This window comes from Syngnathus scovelli, chromosome 15 (genome assembly GCF_024217435.2).
Source record: "Syngnathus scovelli strain Florida chromosome 15, RoL_Ssco_1.2, whole genome shotgun sequence".
Taxonomy (NCBI): domain Eukaryota; kingdom Metazoa; phylum Chordata; class Actinopteri; order Syngnathiformes; family Syngnathidae; genus Syngnathus; species Syngnathus scovelli.
The window spans coordinates 12196094-12212155 of record NC_090861.1 but is presented as its reverse complement, the minus strand read 5'-3'; the positions used below and the strand labels follow the sequence as shown (position 1 = coordinate 12212155).

Sequence of the window (16062 nt, the reverse complement as noted above, 5' to 3'; positions counted from 1 at the left end):
AGTGAGGAGCGCATTTTTAAGCTGTTGTTGATAAGCACTCTCAGCTGTATCATTGAATGGGATGCCACTATGCACCCTGAATTCTTTTTCAAATCTCAAACGAAAATCATCAGTATCTTCGCCAGGCTTCTGTTTTATTCCTGCCAAATGACCATAATTCGCTCGTCTTTGAAATATAGTTCGCACTCTTTGCACAAGACCATTCCATTGTGCTGCATACTCCTCTCCCAATTGATTTCCCTCAACGGGATAGGGAAAAGGCCCTTGATTATTTCTACCTGTATAATTTCCTCTAACCTTTGCCCAGTCTTTTCCCAAGGAGGACATTGCAGCTTCTCCTGCCTCATGTCCATTCAGTCTATAGGAATGTATAATTCCAGCCATGTCCTCTGCCCATATAGCTGCGTCTTCAGCAACAGGGGTAACCCCTTCAACTGCTTTTCTTGCCTCTTCCAAAGTCCATGGCTGGAAAACATATGTATGTGGGGGTTGGCCTTCGCCTACAATAGGGTTTGGCACCTGTATCATTGGGCACACATCAACATTGTCTACATTTTGAGAAAATTTAGCAGCAGTGGTCAAACTTCTTGTTTGTACAGGACTTCTAGTAATGTGACCCTGACTTCTTTTGCTGGTATATGGGGGGGGGGCTGCAGGTTTGTTAAGCTTGGATACAAGTTTTGTGTACGAGCGGAAGGCCCCTCTTGCTCCTCTGCTCGAGCTGCCCCTTCAGCGTCGGCTGGAGCCGTGGCCGCGGCAGTGCGCCTGCGCACTGCGGCCTCATTGTCTTCCGGCCTGACAAACATAGTCTCAGCCTCATCACCTTTCATCTTTCTATCTTTTGTCTTTTGGATTTGTTCTTTTCTCTCTTGTGAAGCTTTCAACCACATTTTAGCACAATCCAATTCTCTCTCTTTTCTTTTTCAGTCCATTTTTCTTTTTATCCACACTCTCTTCCAAAACATCAACTACTATCTTCCACACTTCAACTCTCAACTTCCCTTCTACTCCATACTTTTTCTTCCACTTCGGCATATATTGCATACAATTAAGAAATCTACTCGCGATGTACTTCTCATCTCCGTCAAGAGGTAGAGATTTACCGTTTTTATTTCCCATCTTATTTCTAGTAATTTTAGGTTATACAATTTCCTTTTCTCAAAAATATTATTATTATTATTACTTATTTATTACTTATTTATTTAATTATGTCTTTGAGGATCCTCAATGCAGGTTTAAATTGACCTTTCAACAAATTACTAGCCTGTATTATTGCCGTGGATCAATGCTAGAACTGCTATTTAGTCAATTTATCCTACCAGTCACACACTCAATCACACAAACTTCAGCGCTTTTTTAGGCCTATCCAGGGATGGGTGTAAAACCCTCCCAAACAGCTTTGGAAAAACGGACAAAAGAAAAAATCTACGCCCTTCTTCAATTAAGAAAAAGAAGCTCTGTTTTTCTTAGCCCGTTTCTTCCACTGGGACTTGAACCCAAGCTATTCTTTGGCTTGGAAAAACATACAAAGAAAAATCTACGCCCTTCTTTGATTAACAAAAAAGAAGCTCCGTGTTTCTTAGCACGTTCCTTCCACTGGGACTTTAACCCAAGCCAGATCCCTCAGCTCAGAAAAACAGACAAAGAAGAGTCTACACACTTCTTCGATGAACGAAAAAGAAGCTCTGCCTTTCTTAGCCTGTTTCTTCCACTGGGACTTGAACCCAAGCTGGCTCCCGTGCACCTCTATGTGTTACGCGTTTAACAACACAACACAATTTCAGGCCTTTAACTTACTTATCCCCTGGTTCGTTGCACTGCCGGGTCCCGTCAATCCACCTCTGTCAGACGAAGGCAGACCTAAGATGCTGGCCCAGCGAAGAATTTCCTTCCCAGGTCTTTCTTTACCAGGTCCGGCTAGTGGACGCTGGCCCGTCGACGGTGTACAGCGCGTCGTCCTCCGTCAGCCAGATGATGGGTATGAGGGTCCCGGGTTTCGGCACCAAAATGTTAGAGATTTGCTCACTCCAACTTATTTTGCAAGAACCACACAGGAGACAAGGCAAGTTCTTTTAGACACCTGCAGGTGGAGAGATCACTCGCTACAGGAATGAAATCTGAAAAGTCTCCTTCCTGCAAGGGCATATTTATTAGGAGGAACAGAGTGGGGGTGAGAGTGACTGAAAAGGAAACCCTTGTGCTCTAGTCAAAACATATCAGGGGATGTTTTACGACCTTGTGTAGGATGAGACAAGGTAGGTTATTTATTACCGGTTGCATTCCAACATAATCATACGATAAGGATAATTTGAAAAACCCTAACAGTGTTGATCGCAATTTGGAGTCAGATCAATAACTAAAATCCGTAACCTAACATCACTTATAGTGGGTTGCTTATTGATTGCTCAAACAATAACACACGGAGGCAAAGATGCAGTACGAGCCGATCTTTACCGGGTGCTCCGTCACGACCCCACACAGACCTGACCACACAATCACTGAACCTCCAGTACTGACAGACAAACACAGTCGAGCACTGAGTGCTCGATCCAATCTACCACATCCCTCTTTTCCAACTGAGAAGTAGTTTATCCATCAGTTACCTCAACTCTTTCGTATCAACACTGATCAAAATTGCAACATGCATATTTCAATTATAAACAAGGCATGTTTCAATAAACCAAATGGCTTTCAACAAGCTATTCTGTTAAGCTTATCGTTTGGCGAATCATGTTGACCTTTCTTTTTTTACTTTCTCTTCGAACTTATAACATTTTATAACATTTCAAGATAAACACAAATCATCCACCCGTTATTTTCTCCACCTTTTTTTTTTTTAAACACTGAGTAACAACATCACTTCAAGTCAATCGGTGTACCTGGCAGGGCGCTTAACTGCTCTGCCACTCCTGGTATAGCATGTGGGTGTGCTGTTCTCAGACACAGGATAAGGGGTGTGTGGTACCGGATCCAGTGGTGGTGAGTCCACTGTTGCAGTAGTCTGAGAATGTTGTAACTCAGAGTCCAAATGTTCATCAGGATGAGTGCTCGATTCAATCTACCACAGTTCTGAGAGAATCTATGGCCACAAACTGAGCAGGAAAAAGGTTTCTCACCTGTGTGTGTTCTTACATGTGTTTTTAAATGTCCCTTCTGAGAGAATCTTTGGCCACATCTTTTTTGATTAAAGGACACACCTTGTCCTTTTGCTCATTAGGCATGCCTATTGTCACATTCAAACTTGTACAGATAGAAGAATCAAAATCAGGACTCGATCCTGCTTACCAAGACCAGCGCTTCAACCAGCTATTAGGTTCGAGCTCACTAACTGGTTCTCAAACTTGGCCCAGCTATCTAGCTATGCTTGCTCGCAGAATATTAGCATGGGAGTTAAACGTGCCTTTTGATTTGTGACACATCCTGATTAAATTTCGCATTATTGTACATGAATAGTTTATGTACATCAACTAGACCAAGGAAATTGTTGTTGACTTCCGGAAGGGTCACACCCGCTGACCATCGACGGTGCTGTGGTGGAGAGGGTGAGCAGCACCAGATTCCTGGGGGTGCACATCAGTGCGGACCTCTCCTGGTCCGCCAACACCGCGTTACTGGCGAAGAAAGCTCAGCGCCGCCTGTACTTCCTGCGGAAACTCAGGCGAGCAAGTGCTCCTCCGGCCGTCATGACTACATTCTACCGTGGCACCATTGAGAGAGTACTCTCCAGTTGTACCGCTGTCTGGGGTGGTAGCTGCACTGCATACAAAATGAAGGCCCTGCAGCGTATAGTGAACACGGCTGGTAAGATTATTGGTGCTTCACTCCCCTCCTTGAAGGGCATTTACACCTCCCATCTCGCCCGGAAGGCGACCACAATTGTGAGTGATGTGAGTCACCCCGCTCACTCTTTGTTTGATCTTCTGCCCTCTGGGAAGCGGTGCAGGAGCCTGCGCTCCTGCACCGCTAGATTCACCAACAGCTTCATTCTCCAGGCTGTTAGAATCCTGAACTCTCTTCCCCCTTCTGCGTAGCGTCCTGTACTTATTTATTGTGTTATTTGTTTATTTATTATTGATTCATCACTCTTATTTATTCATTGTTTGTGCCTTCTTGTTTTATTTTCTTGTGTTGTTTACTTGTATGTACATTGTGAACTATGTCTTGTCACCGTGGGATAGCGGGAACGTAATTTCGATCTCTTTGTGTGTCTTGGCATATGAAGAAATTGACAATAAAGCAGACTTTGACTTTAACTTTGACTCCAGCTGCGTCGCTGTCCCATCTGACAGCCAAGCTTGCTTTCCACGCAATGTCAACATAAGCACACTTCAACAATTATGTAGCGACCTGGTTAACCCAGTTACCCTTCGCCCTAGACAACAATATAAGTCTCTAATTTCTCTATTAAGGTCGCCAGGCATCCGTCCTGCTATATCAGTGATGCCTTCACCTTTTTTTTTTCTTTCACGAGTCCCTGACTCGTATTGTTGGCCTGGCCGATCTAATCGACCCTGACCTTAGGCAACAGTACAAAGTCCCTAAGCGTCTACTATTGAAGCCACTCCGGTGCCCATATGCTAGCCATTGGCATCCCACAAGTTCCAGCGGTGTGAGCACCCTTCGGTGATCAGACGAAGTCCTCACCACCTTTCTCTTTTCAAAAAGAAATCATCCATACAATCATAAATGTATATACAACCACCATTCCTGAACACAGAGCTAAAATTATTCATTTTTAATTTTACTCTGCTTTCACTTCATAACATTGCTGGACTGGGAGGTTTTATTGAAAAAAAAAAAGGTTCCCCGTTACCTCTTGTGCTGATCGGACTGCAATATTGTTGAGCAAGAGCGGAGAAGGAAGAATTCTTCCTGGAGCATGCACTTTCCCTTCTGAAGAAATCACGTCGGATGGTCACCATTTGTTGGATTTTGGTCCACAATTTGGGAAGCGCGCTATTCGCGCCTCACGGCAAAAGCCATAGCCAATCACCTGTTATTCCATTTACTCACTGTGTGCTCGTTTTTTTTTTTTCAGTTTTAGGAAAAGGCTAAGACACCGAAACGGAATTTAGACTTACACAGGTTGGTTGAGTTCAATCACAATTCTTGTTTAGAAAGCTCTGTTTTCAGGAAAGTACAATACAGCGCTGGGCCTTTCGTGCGACCATGCTCAAGAGCAGAAAGTCTCCATTCAGAAAAGGCAACGTTCAAGGTTCTTTGGTCAGCTTATATTCAGTTGCACATGCTAGTGTGGGCCGAGTTTGATGGGTGATGAATCGGGGTGTGGCAAGTTCGCAGGAGAGTTTGATTCCATGGGAGTGGGTGCTGGTTCGGTGAGAGCTGGTTCCGTGGGGGTGGGTGCTGATTATCAAAGTCAAAGTCAAAGTCAGCTTTATTGTCAATTTCTCCACATGCCAAAGACACACAAAGAAACCGAAATTTCGTTCCCCCCTATCCCACGGTGACAAGACATGGCTCACAACAGACAACAAGTAAACAAGTATAACAAAAGCGTGCTGAATAAATAATGAATAAATAACACAACAACAACAATAATAAACAACAATAAATAAATAGGAGGAGCAGAAAAAAAAAAAAAAAGGAGCAAGTGCGCGTACAGCAGACATTCCCGAAAGTAGTGCAACAGTGCCGCACGCTACGCAGAAGGGGGTAGCGAGTTCAGGGCCCTAACAGCCTGGAGAAAGAAGCTGTTTGCGAGTCTGGTGGTGCGGGAGCGCAGGCTCCTGTACCTCTTCCCAGAGGGCAGAAGGTCAAACAAAGAGTGAGCCGGGTGACTCACATCTCTGGCAATCGAGGTTGCCTTGCGGGCGACATGGGAGGTGTAAATGTCCTTCAGGGAGGGTAGCGAAGCACCAATAATCTTACCAGCCGTATTCACTATGCGCTGCAGGGCCTTCAAGTTCTGTTCAGTGCAGTTACCACCCCAGACAGCGATGCAACTGGTGAGGACGCTCTCAATGGTGCCACGGTAAAATGTAGACAGGACTGCCTGAGGAGCACATGCACGCCTGAGCTTCCGCAGGAAGTACAAGCGGCGCTGAGCTTTCTTTGCCAGTGACGAGGTGTTTTCGGACCAGGAGAGGTCCTCACTGATGTGCACCCCCAGGAACTTGGTGCAGCTCACCCTCTCCACCACAGCACTGTCGATGATCAGCGGCAGGTGTGTTGTGTGACCCTTCCGGAAGTCAACAATCATTTCCTTGGTCTTATCGACGTTCAGCAGGAGGTTGTTGTCCCTGCACCACGTGGTCAGAAGGTCAACTTCCGACCTGTACCGAGTCTCGTCGCCCTTCGTGATGAGACCCACCAGAGTCGTGTCGTCAGCAAACTTCACTATGCGGTTGTCGCTGTAGGTCGCAGTGCAGTCATGCGTCAGCAGGGTGAAGAGCAATGGACTGAGCACGCAGCCCTGGGGGGCTCCCGTGCTCAGCGTGATGCTGGCGGAGATTTTGTCGCCAACACGCACCACCTGAGGCCTCTGACAGAGGAAGTCCAGTATCCAGTTGCAGAGGGAGGTACTGAGGCCCAGCTCGTCGAGTTTGCAGATGAGTCGCTGCGGCACAATGGTGTTGAAGGCAGAGCTGAAGTCCACAAACAGCAACCTCACATATGAGTCCTTTCTCTCCAGGTGGGTGAGGGCCGAGTGGAGGGCAGAGCAGATGGCATCCTCAGAGGACCGCTTGGCACGGTACGCAAACTGGAAAGGGTCAATGGTGGGGGGGAGAACGGACTTGATGTGCTCCATGACCAGCCGCTCAAAGCACTTCATGATGATGGGCGTCAGTGCCACAGGGCGGTAGTCATTGAAGCAGGACGGTGCAGGTTTCTTTGGCACAGGAACGATGGTGGCAGCCTTGAAACACGAGGGGACGATGGCCTGCTGCAGGGAAACGTTAAAGATGTCCGTGAAGACACCCGACAGCTCCCCAGCACAGTCCTTCAGCGCTCGACCCGGGATGTTGTCAGGGCCCGCCGCCTTACGGGTGTCAATAGCGGCAAGCGCCCTCCTCACACCGTCGGCAGAGAGGCGCAGGGGCTGCTCGTGCAGGGGGGGAGTGGACTTCAGTGGGCAAGTGCTGTTCTGGGCGTCGAAGCGAGCAAAGAAGCGGTTCAGATCGTTCAGCAGACGGACGTCGCCCTCACAGCTCCTCGGCTCGGGCTTGTAGTCCGTGATGGTCTGAATGCCCCGCCAAAGGCTACGCGCGTCCTTGCTGTCCTTGAAGTGGGTGGAGACCTTGCACGAGAACGCCTTCTTTGCTTCTTTGATGCCTCGGGACAGGTCGGCCCTCGCTGTCCTCAAGCCAGCCTCATCCCCCGCTCTGAAAGCCTTGTCCCTGGCCCTCAACAGTCTGAGGACAGCCCCCGTCAGCCACGGCTTCCAGTTCGCGCGAGTGACGACGGATTTTGAGCAAGTCACATCATCGATGCACTTTGTGATGTAAGAGGTAACAGAGTCAGTATACTCCTCTATGTCCGTCCAATCGTTGTAGGTGGCTGCCTGCTTAAATAAGTCCCAGTCAGTGGTGTCGAAGCAGTCACGAAGTGCATCGGAGGCACCCTCAGGCCACACTCGAACCTGCCTCCGAACCGGCCTGGATGCCTTTACCAATTGTCTGTATGCGGGCAAAAGCAAAACGGTGAGATGGTCAGAAAGCCCCAGATGGGGGAGGGGGGTGGCTTTGAAAGCTCCCTTTTGCGCCGAGTAGACTAGGTCCAGGAAGCTGTCTCCACGTGTCGGAAAGGGAACATGCTGGTGAAGCCTCGGGAAAACAGACTTCAGGTTGGCATGATTGAAGTCTCCAGCGAAGATGGTGAAACCGTCAGGGTGCGCTGTTTGCTGTTCACTGACAGCCTGGTACAGTTCACCAAGCGCCGCGATCTTGTCTCCTTCGATGTTGGAAGGCGGGATGTATACCGCGACTAGCAGAATCGCGGTAAATTCCCTCGGCAGATAAAAAGGACGGCACTTAATGATCACAAACTCCACAAGCGGCGAGCAGTGCTTACACACCACCACAGAGTCCCGGCACCATTCTTCTCGGATGTAGACGCATATTCCACCTCCACGCGACTTTCCCCCTCGTACAATGGCACGGTCCGCCCGATAGCACGCTAGCCGCTCCAGGTGCACTGCAGAGTCCGGAATGTTGTCACTCAACCAGGTCTCGGTGAACACGAGCACACAGCAGTTCCGCACCGTCCGGTTCGTAGACCTCAGCAGGCGAACGTAATCCATTTTGTTGTCCAGCGATCGAACATTCGCCAGAAGAATGGAGGGCACCGCCGGTCGCGCTGGGTTGGCCGCCAGCCTGGCCCGGACGCCTCCGCGCTTGCCCCTCTTTTTCCTCCTCGCACACCGTTTCCGACGGCTCCCAACCGGGGAAGGAATAGCGGGTGTGGTCGGCGACGTTTCAGGACGTAGCAGTCCGAGCGCCTTTAATGTCGACGCTTCAAAGTCCAGAACGCCGCAAAACCCACTTCTGCCGATGTCAAGCAGAACCTGCCTGCTGTACTTGTAGCACGGACGAGACGAACACACAAGACTGTCGGACGAACACTCATAAGACGAACAAATCACCGTACTGACGGGACAGAGAGTGGCCGCTGCGTGTGCACGCGCCGCCATCTTTATATATCTTTATATGGGCGATTCGGTGTGTGGGGGGGCTGTTGTCTTCCATCCCGTCTTTCGGCCTTGGCGATCACCTTTGGCCGGGTTCTTGGTTGTTTTCCTTCTGCCGCTCTTCCTCTGGCACCTCTACCGGTTTTATCTCCAAGGCTCCTTCCAGTAAACCATTCTTGCACATACATCCTCTTTGCCCACTGCCGCACACCGCCCATTCATCATTCTTTCATTTTTGTCATTTTGTACGGAATTATGTGAGCTTTTGGCTGTGACATCATCAATTTATTAATGTTCCCTGACTATGCAAAGTTTGTACTCACCATGTTTTTGTTTGTTTGTTCTTTTGATACTCCATGTACTTGCTTACGTCATCAGATTCTTAGTTTAATCATGCCTCCAACCATATCTTTTCTTTGTTAGGCTAAATATTTTCCTCTGTCCAGAACGTTCAGTCGTAATCGAAAACTAGCATCAAGCATTAGTCAATACATAAAATATAATCAAGTACTGTACATTTTTAGACAACTTTGGCAGTGTCCGTGATTTAGAAAATAGTCAGCCATGCATTGAACAGTTCCTTAAGGGTCATTAAGCTATTCAGGCAATATATCAAAAAACATGTTATTTCAAAGTGCTCAGAAATACATATCAGATCTGTCATGTAACATGGGGGGAAAATAAGGTGCAAATGGTAAAAAATGGATTGTTCACAGGAATAAATTGGCAGAGCTGAAATTCCAAATTTGTCCAAAGGATGGCGCCAGACCAAAACATGAGACCAAAAAAGGGGCCAGAATAAGCTAAGCAAGTTAAAATAGAAATAAAACAGGAACACGGTGTCAGAGTGTGAGTCACGCATGGACGCACAAATGTGATTTTTACTTTTTGATTTCTTTGCTTGGTGTGGTATATGGTTTTTGCTGCTTTGCTGGTCTCCAAAAAACACTCGGTGGTCGGTGGCTGTTTTCAGAAAAATAAGCAATTCAGGGACCACGGCTGATTGGGAAAAGATTTTATTCAACCGATGTCAGAGTGAAGTCTTTCCAAAAAGTTGAGTGGCCCAAGGCATGGATGTAAAAAAAAGCCCTCCCCCCAAAAGAGGGAGCGAGCGAGCCCGCACTAGAGCGAGCCCCCGCTGGAATGAGAGACCGCTGGCACCCGCTAGAGCGAACCCCCCCCTCTTGTCAGGCCCGTAGCTTTTATACCTGACAAGAAGCTGATGTCACGGCTTTGGGTAACAGCTGTAGTTTTCAATCTACTAGTTTACTTCAGTCCTAAAAAGGAGATCTTGACCAGCGCTGTTTGTGATGGACGACACAGCCACTGTACCTTATTATAGGATTCCACACATTGCTGAAACTGAATTCTCCCTGGTCACGGACAACTGGCCCTTCTATCTTCTACTAAGTACTTGTACACTACTGAAACTAAAGCTTCTCTGTACAGCAAATATAGTTTGATAGTCTTACTGCTACTATTGGATCATCTAATGCAACATACAGATACGCCTAAAGTTCAAAATTCACTTCATTGGCTAAAAATGTATTCTGTAACCGCTAAAGCAATATTGTTAGTCAATTCGATCAAGAGACCCCTCACTATGAGAATAGTGGCGTGACATAAATTGTTTGGAGAAGCACAAATGTGATTTTTACTTTTTGATTTCTTTGCTTGGCTAAAAATGTATTCTGTAACCGCTAAAGCAATATTGTTAGTCAATTCGATCAAGAGACCCGTCACTATGAGAATAGTGGCGTGACATAAATTGTTTGGAGAAGCACAAATGTGATTTTTACTTTTTGATTTCTTTGCTTGGCTAAAAATGTATTCTGTAACCGCTAAAGCAATATTGTTAGTCAATTCGATCAAGAGACCCGTCACTATGAGAATAGTGGCGTGACATAAATTGTTTGGAGAAGCACAAATGTGATTTTTACTTTTTGATTTCTTTGCTTGGCTAAAAATGTATTCTGTAACCGCTAAAGCAATATTGTTAGTCAATTCGATCAAGAGACCCGTCACTATGAGAATAGTGGCGTGACATAAATTGTTTGGAGAAGCACAAATGTGATTTTTACTTTTTGATTTCTTTGCTTGGCTAAAAATGTATTCTGTAACCGCTAAAGCAATATTGTTAGTCAATTCGATCAAGAGACCCGTCACTATGAGAATAGTGGCGTGACATAAATTGTTTGGAGAAGCACAAATGTGATTTTTACTTTTTGATTTCTTTGCTTGGCTAAAAATGTATTCTGTAACCGCTAAAGCAATATTGTTAGTCAATTCGATCAAGAGACCCGTCACTATGAGAATAGTGGCGTGACATAAATTGGTTAAAGAAATACATCAAAGGTTTAGATTTTTATTTCAGAGTTAATTGAAGCGTAACTTTAAAAATTATTCTCATGCAACAGGAAGTGAAGAAAAGGGGAAGTGAAAGGCTTTACCGGCGGCTAGCTGTACATTGGTGGAAAGTAATGCCTGGTCAAAGCGGAAACATCTGCTGAAGGACAGCAGGTGTATGAGAGGGGGAAAATTGTCCAAACCCTATACAGCGTGGGAAAACTGACCAGATTCTATAGGGCGTGGGAAACTAGGCGGTCTTATCCTATAGAGAGAATATAGGTACCAGACAAGTCTATAAAAAGTTCTGCAGGGGCAGCTACGGGGCTTTTTCCCCCAAAGAGCGCTCATACGTGAAGAAGCCCGAAGGAGTTTCAAGATTTTTTCCAGAGTCCCGGGATCTTTGTGGGAGACGCAGGATCGCTGGTCTGAAATTAACTTGGATTTACTCCAAAAAAATGGACTGGACAACTTTACAGGAGAAATTAGGTGAGAGAAAACGACTTTTATGTATTTTAGCGAGAGTGGGAAATAGTCATCAGGCCGCCGGCTCCCTCGAGGCCAGCCTGTTTATCTAATTTGAATTTTAGAAGTAAGATCGAATTGATCACTCAACTTTGCTTCCACCAAAAATAGCACGCAGCTGGTATCTACCTTTTCCCTCTGCCATGAACTGTGTTTTGCAATCGAATTGTTCTGGGATTGAATGATTTCATTAACACGGGTATCAGTGAGTGGAATTGTTCGGTTTCTGGAGTAATTGAGATTTGTAATTCGATTTCATGTTTCGTCAATAAATGTGTTTTGTATATTATCTACTTCGATGTGCGCTGATCTGTACTGAATGTGCAATCGAATGTTTGGGGTTGATTTGACGATTTGATTAATGTGCAGGGGATTATTATGGTATAACTTAGGACCGTAATAAATAAGAGCAACCTCAGACAATTTTAGAGAATTAAATAACTCCCGTAGTTATTTAAGACACGGGTTAATTTCAATCCGTTTGGAAGTTTGCTTCGTCTGAATAAATTAATGAAAGTGCTTACAACGGATTATCGGTTTAGTGTAGAACTAAAAATAATTTAATTATTTGAAGGGCGCGGGCCTGTTTCCCCTTTTTGACGCGCCGCGTAAAAAGCAACTCCGAACATATTAGAGAATTAAATAACTTTCGTAAATATTTAAGGGAAAAGTGAATTTTGTTAAATGTTAATTCGTTTGAAAATTTACTTCCTCTAGATAAAATAACGGCGATGGTTAAAATAGATTATTAGAGTTGGTGAAGGATAAAAAAATTTCGGATTATCGGTTTAGTGTAGAACTAAAAATAATTTAATTATTTGAAAGGCGCGGGCCTGTTTCCCCTTTTTGACGGGCCACGTAAAAAGCAACTCCGAACATGTTAGAGAATTAAATAACTTTCGTAAATATTTAAGGGAAAAGTTAATTTTGTTAAATGTTAATTCGTTTGAAAATTTACTTCCTCTAGATAAAATAACGGCGATGGTTAAAATAGATTATTAGAGTTGGTGAAGGATAAAAAAATTTCGATTGTCTGTCGGGCGCGGCCCAGTTCCTAAATTTGTCGGGCCGCGTCAAAAGTTAAACAGGACGCGGTCGAAAAATAGACTTGCCTTCCAAATTAATTACTGGGCAAATCTAAATAGAGTAAAACATTTTTATTTGTTTTAAGAAAGTTGTTACTCTTTTTTAAAGCAATCAAGTGGGGTGAAGCACTCCGACCTTTAAGTGCTAGATCTACTTATAAGAAGTTGGAATTAATAATATAAAGTGCAGTAATTTTCTTCTTAAATGCTATTATTGTCACACTTTTATTAATTCGATTCTCTTTCGAATAAACAAGTTGGTCGGCTCGCTGCATGAGCGACCAAGTGGAACGGACCCATATCAACATTTACTTCAGCAAAACTAGTGCTTGGGTGCGCTATACAAACGAATCCCTGAGGTCTTAACAAAGACATCTAAAAATATCCGTAACATAATAAGAACTTCAAACATTAGCGGGGAGCCATCAATACGATGCGGTCACTTCGAAGTCTTGCCTCGAATTGAGTTACTCGGCTCGAGCTTCGGGTGACTTGAGAGGGATTGGCGTCGTACAGAAATTAGATTGATTCCGGTGGAGTTAATTTAACTCGGGTGGTTAGATTACGGACAAATCTCCGAACCCGGCTAAGACAAACCCGCCTTATGGAAAGAGGTTCGTTTGACCCGACGTTGACGCTCGCCTTCGAGCCCCACCTCGGAAAACGGAATCCATTTATGTTTTTCTTCATAAGGGGCTTGTGAGAGCCGTGCTTTGTCTGGCCCCTCACCTAGGATCCGTTTGCCATGGATGACCCTACCAGGGGCATGAAGCCCCAGACAACATGGCTCCTAGGATGTCTGTGCCTCCTTACCAGCAAATTTCTGGAAGTCCACATGGCGTCTTTGATGGCAGCAAAGGTGAGCCACTGCTTTGTAAAGTCTTCTTGCTTGATTTTCAATGGGCTCACCCCATAGAGTACAAGGTCTGCATACAGCGCTTCCCTTGCCGGGAATTGCAGGTCGCCCACAAGTCTACAGCCGCCCTGCACTACCAGAGCAGGTGCAACACCGACTCCTGGGCGCCACAGCCAGGTCGGGGGCACGTTGAGAGCGCTGACATGCCCCGGGAGTGCATAACGGACCTGACTTGGAGGACATCATGGGCCACCACCCGTAACAGGTCCCGGAGTTTGTTTCGAGAGGGCGCGGTGGTTGACATTGTGTCAAACTGTTGTGGGCTCGCCGAATGCAAGCCCGTGCACTGGACACGCCGCTTCCTGCTCCTGTACGACAGAGATCATAGACCTGTGATTTGTTAAAATTTCACTATTCTCTTGCTCTAATTTAAAGTTCTTCAAAAACTTCTTGACTAAGGAATAAGAAGGTGACAGATTAAAAGACACAGGAATTCTTTGGTCGGTGGGTATTAGCTTTATTTTCCAAAGGTATGAGCCCATCCGGAATCGTGTCATTGCTTGGCTTTTCGGTGCATTTGGTGTAACAAAGCGCGCTTCACAGGTGCAGGGCAACATATCTTCTACCGAGGAAGAGGTTTAACTCCGGGACTCCTTCTCCTCCGATTTTTTTCTTTTTCTTCATGGTGTCCCTCTTCAGTCCCTCTGACTTGGATTTCCAGGTGAAGTAAAAAATGGCTCGGTCCAATTCTAAAAGCAACTTACTTGTTGGGATGAAAACAGAACTGATTAGTAAAAGCAAGGGTAAAATCACCACTTTTATGGTTAAAATTCTCTCTTCTACGGTCAGCTCTCTTAATCCCCCAAACCCAAGAACAGATACTGTTAGGGTTTTACAGAGTATCCTTATCATAGGATTATGTTGGAATGCAACAGGTAATAAATACCTTACCTTGTCCTCCTTATCACAAGATCGTAAAACATCCCCTGAGATGTTTAGACTAGAGGACAAGGGCTTTCTATTCAGCCTACCCATACCCCCACTCTGTTTCTCTTAATAAATATGTCCTTGCAGTTGGGGGAGCTTCAGACTTCACTCCTTCAACGTGTGAACTCTCCACCTGCAGGTGTCTAAAAGAACTTGCTTGTCTCCCGTGTGGTTCTTGCAAAATAAGTTGGAGTGAACAAATCTCTAACAGATACTACACTTGATCTTAGCCAAAAGGCAGAGAAGCGATGGAGTATGCGAGTGAGGGACACGCTTACAGGCTTCCCCGTCTACCCATTCTCACCAACGGTTTGTTAGAATAGGCCTCTTTGGCACATGTGATTAGCTAGGGAGCGTGAGCTATGCCATTATATCGCTGTAACCCTTCTCTTGCTTTATTAGCTTTCTCTACTCTATGACACCCTTTGCACATATGTAGAAGTCGCTCTCGGTTAAGACGACAAGGTCACACATTATCACACAGGCTAGGCAGAGTCGCCTCCTTGCAGGAAGGCGGCCAGAGTAGTATAAGAGCAGGAACCTTGGCGCTGGGAGAGGGACCTTCTTTTGCATCTCGCAGAAAAGGCTCCACAGCTGTGCATCGATCATTTTGGCATACATTAAATAGTTAAACTGTGAAGGCTGCCTCTTGGTAATTACTGTTAGCATATTGAGCATTAAAGATAAAGAACTGGGAACAAACCTAACAGGTTACAGTACGGAACAGAGTGCTGCTCTTCTGGGCACTAATAAATCGGCAAACCTGTCTGCCGACTTATTTGTTCACTCTTCTTCACTCGCAGTAATGCATGAAGTTCTTGAGGCATATATGTGTCCCCTTTGACCAGTCTCTATCCAACTACACAGTGTAGGTACCTATTAAAAGGGTAGTCCCGATGAACATGAAAGGCAAAGATTGATAATTCGCCAAGAACTTTCCAGGGTATCATATGTACAACGGCTGCACCGAAGAGTTGGGCCAGAAGAATAGTACGGAACTGACAGAGGATTATAACCCACGCCTTAGGAGAGACTGGAGCCTAAATCCAGCAATTTAGACCGCTCAGCCACACTACCTACCAGCTGCAGTTCCAACATTGAATTTTGTTGACAATTCTATTAAAACATGAAAGTGGATAAAAAGTTGGTTTCTCCACCAGCATCCAGGTTAGTGCTGCCCGACTGAGCTTTGTTCATAATGTAATGAACAATATGAGTGACAATCAGAATCCAGTTGCGAGTTGGAACCAAATGCTTGTTTGCCGATTAGAGGACTTGAAGAACTTCTAGCACTGAGCAGCAGAGTGGCACAGCGGGTGCGTGCTGGGCCCATAACCTAGAGGTCGATGGAATCAAGCCATCTTCTGCTGTTTGGAGTTTGTCTGCTTTGGACCTTCTTTCAAGCCATGCTTTCGAGAAGAAATGTCGTGTGCATAATATTTTCCACACGTTGGTTGTGCTGCGTGGAAGTCGACCCATCCTCAATGTATACAGTTTATGAGGCATATATGTATTTTTTTTCACTCACGAGGGGTTCGGTGATTGCGCATATGAAACTGGTGGGATTCGGTACCTCCAACAAGGTTAAGAACCACTGCTCTAAACACTTCCTATAG

General features: G+C 45.5%; 1 pseudogene; it reads right to left on the bottom strand.

Moving 5' to 3' along the window:
* Positions 1-14613: 14613 nt before the first annotated feature.
* Positions 14614-14696, bottom strand: LOC125982841 (U2 spliceosomal RNA; annotated as a pseudogene).
* Positions 14697-16062: the final 1366 nt, after the last annotated feature.